This window comes from Gopherus flavomarginatus (genome assembly GCF_025201925.1).
Source record: "Gopherus flavomarginatus isolate rGopFla2 chromosome 13 unlocalized genomic scaffold, rGopFla2.mat.asm SUPER_13_unloc_1, whole genome shotgun sequence".
NCBI lineage: Eukaryota > Metazoa > Chordata > Testudines > Testudinidae > Gopherus > Gopherus flavomarginatus.
Genome location: NW_026114609.1, coordinates 3,693,432 through 3,697,097, shown reverse-complemented (window position 1 = coordinate 3,697,097; position 3,666 = coordinate 3,693,432).

Sequence of the window (3,666 nt, the reverse complement as noted above, 5' to 3'; positions counted from 1 at the left end):
CATAACCCCCTACTTTTTACAGGGATTAAAAAGGGACAAAGGGGGGCAAATCAGAGGAGAGGGTGGCCAGGGTCTGAGCAGGGGGTGAAAATTGACTGTTCGGGGGGTCAAGCAGCTGGAGGCAGAGTTAGGAGAGGGACTGAAGGGCAAAGTCAGGGAGGGGGGAAGGAGCCGGAGTTAAGCCCTGATGGAGGCGCTGCCAGAGGGTTAAACCCTGGCACAGGCAGGGGCAGAGGGGTAACAGTTATCCCGGTGGGCTGAGACTCCAGTGTTTGCAAACATGGGTGGGGGGAGCAGAGGGCTTTTTTATTTCCCCTCTCACAGGCAGCACCTCTCAGCATGGGCTTCCCAGGGCTGGGCTCTTAAAGGCACAGGCATCCCACTGCCTAGACACTGCAGCTCCTCTCTGATGTAACCTACTCAGGTGCTGCAGTAGGAGACTCAATTCAGTGAAACTGGGCATTCCCTATACGACCCCCAGCCAGGGGGCTGTGCACCCCCTTCCCCGAATTTCCCCAACACTCCCTCCCTCAGTGGTCAATGTTGTCATTGGTTGCAAATCTGAATGGAAATTGAAACGTTAACACACACTTTAAAAACAGATACAACGTATGAAAACTACTTGGACCTGAGAAAGTAAAACAGGTTTGAAAAGTCTGGACAAAGCCAGGTTTCCTCACCCAGCTGTTGTGTTTGCTGACAATGTCAGTGCATTGGCTTCGGCAGGGTTGGCCAACCTTAGAATTTCAAATGATGATTTGTAAGCGAGGTGTGAATGAGCTCTCCTCTGGCAGCTACTGATGACCAGGGTTGAGAGGAGTCTTTGGGACCAGACTGTATTTACATGAACTCACCTACTCTGCTGATGTATCCAGCAGACAGAGCCTGGCTGCCTCTGCTCTAGGTGCCCGGAGGAGGGAAGGTGTGTGGGGCTCCAGCCTGGGACTCTTCCTCCCTCCTGCCAAGACCTGCCTATTAATCCCAGCCCTGCCACTCCTTTCTTCAAGCACCATGTTAGCCAGAGGAAAAGTGTGGTAGGAAGCAAAAGGGCCAAGCTTGTGAACATCAGGTGCAGCAGCAAGAAACCCAACTATCAGGGTAACTAGTTCTAGAGCCCTAACCCATTGTGGCCATTGGTGGTGCCCAGAATCTCCCCCCCCCCACCTCCACCCCAACCTGCCTAAGGCTCTGGGAGGGGGCTTGGGGGGGAGGTTTGGGGTGCAGATCCTGGGATGGGGATTAGGGTGCAGGAGGGGTGCAGGGTGCAGGCTTTGGGTGCTGGCTCCAGGCTGGGGTGAGAGGTGCAGACTCTGGGAGGGAGTTTGGGGATAGGAGGGAGTGCAGAGCTGAGAGGCTGAGGATGAGGGATTCATGATGCAGGAGGGGGCTCAGGACTGGGACAGAGGATCAGGGCAGCCTGCCTTGCCATTAGTGGTGGGTGGGCACTAGGACACTAGACAGCAGTTCTGCCCAATATCCCTCTACTCCAGCAGCAGGAGCAGGCAGGGGACAGGCACACACTGCTTTTTGTCAGGCAGGGACACAGTGCAGCAGGGGGAGGGGTGGCAGGCAGGGGCCAGGGCCCAATCCAGGCAGGGCCAGGGGAAAAGACCCAGCTCCAAATATTGCTGGAGCAGGGCCCCCAGCCCTGAATATTCCTGGAGCCCGAGCAGCACAAATGTATATAACCTGCTGCCTATGACCACAAGCCAACACAAGGTCCCACTGAGATTTGAACTCAGATTACAGGATTCAGAGTCCTGAGTGCTGCCCATTACACCGTGGGACCAGCTTGTGCTGCCTTCTCTGCACATCGGTGACCCTCATGGGGCTGGCTTGTGTAAGGGGGCTCTTGGCCCTTTACTAAAACTTAGTGTGTGTGTGTGGGGGGGGTTGGTTGGCTAGTTCTCTGCACCAATAGAAGGGGGAAGGATCAATGGGAAATCAGGACCCTGAGACTGACAGTCCCCAGGGACAATGGGGAGAGGCCAAAGCTCCAAGTTAGCTGCACTGACAGGCCAGGCAGTGTAATGAGGGAGTCACCAGGCCAGGGGGTCCCATCCTCCATGTGAGCTGGAACTGCCTGGGCGAGAGTGGGGCAGAGCTAAGGAGAGAGCAGCAGCCTGAGAAGAGCCGGGGAGCAGAGCTGTGCAGGTGTAGTGCCAGAAACTGCTACATGTAGGAATTTGCAACCTGTAGCAGTTACTGATACCTGAGGTTGTTCTTATTTGCTGACTTGCCCTAAGTGGCTAAAAATTGACAGTGGTTTCTCTAGCAAAGGCCAGTTCCTGGCCCCTTGGTCCAGACATCCTCCTTCATATCAGGCTAGGGTGACCAGATGTCAAAGATGAAATATCGGAATGAGGGGGGCAGAGCAAAAATAAAAGCTGGAGGGCCCCCCCGCCGCCAAGTGGTAGTGGCACAGCCCCATCTCCAACCATCTCTCGGCTCCAACCCCCGCTGCACCCCCAGCTCCCCCATCCCCTCACTCCTGGGCCCAGCTTGGGCTCCGAGCTCTGCAGCCGAGCCATGATCCGGGCCCCTCCTGCAGCTCCCGGGCAAGGGGTGAACCAGGCAGCTCCCGACAGGAGCGTGTCCGCCCCACGTGTGTCTCCGCCCCCCGCCCACCTGGGCCCTGCCCGCTCCGTACTGCCCCCAGCCCCACTGCACTGCCCCACAGGCTGCAGAGCTGAAGCAGCTTCCGCGCTGCGCTCCCGGCCATGGCCATGGCCTGTGTGCAAACCTGGGAGGGAGGAAGAATGCCGTGTGCTTGGGGAAGAGGCAGGGCCAGGGCGAGGATTTGGGGAGGGATCCAATGGGGCAGTGAGGGGATGGGGCTGGGGGCAGGGCCAGGGCCGGGATTTGGGTAGGGATCTAATGCGGGAATGAGGGGGCGGAGTTGGGGGGGGGCAACTATCCCTCCAGACTCTGCCTGTGTGCTGGAGAAGAGGACAAAGTTATTTGTTTGTCCAGGGTCCTGACCAAACATCGGTCGGGACACGGGACAAACAAGCAAATATCAGGACAGTCCCAATAAAATCGGGACGTCTGGTCACCCTACATCAGCTTCAAGTTGAGAATCATTTCCCATTCCCGCTCTGCGGGAGGGGAGACTTTTAAACTCACTCTCTGTGCGACTGCACATGGCTAAGCAAAGAGAACAAACCCCAAATCCCCCCCGTGCTTTGGGAGCCAGGTTTGCGGTGGGAATTCTGTAGTTCAGATGACTTCACACCTGGTCATTGTGATTCTTTACCAGTTTCTCTGGCATTGGGGCATTTTTTTTCACTCCCAGCTGTGATGGCCGAGTGGTTAAGATGTGGGAGTTGAACTCCAATAGGGTTCTCCTGTGCAGGTGCAAATCCTGCTTACAGCATGGCCTGTGTTTTAGCCAGTCTCTCACCCAGGCAACACCTCTGTACAACCCCCTGAGACACTCTCAATTCTCTCCCCACCCCAAGTAAATCCTGTTCTGCTCCTTTCATTGAGATCCCTGGGACACCACCTCACACTGTGTCCCTGAGGGGTCAGGCAAACTCTCAGCACCTTACTCCTCTGCCACTCACCTGGTGCCCCATAGATCAGCCGTAGCCCTAGTTCTGCTCCTCTCTCTAGAGTGTGAAAGAAGCCAAGTCAGCGACCCCATGGGAGCTATGGGGCTGCAGA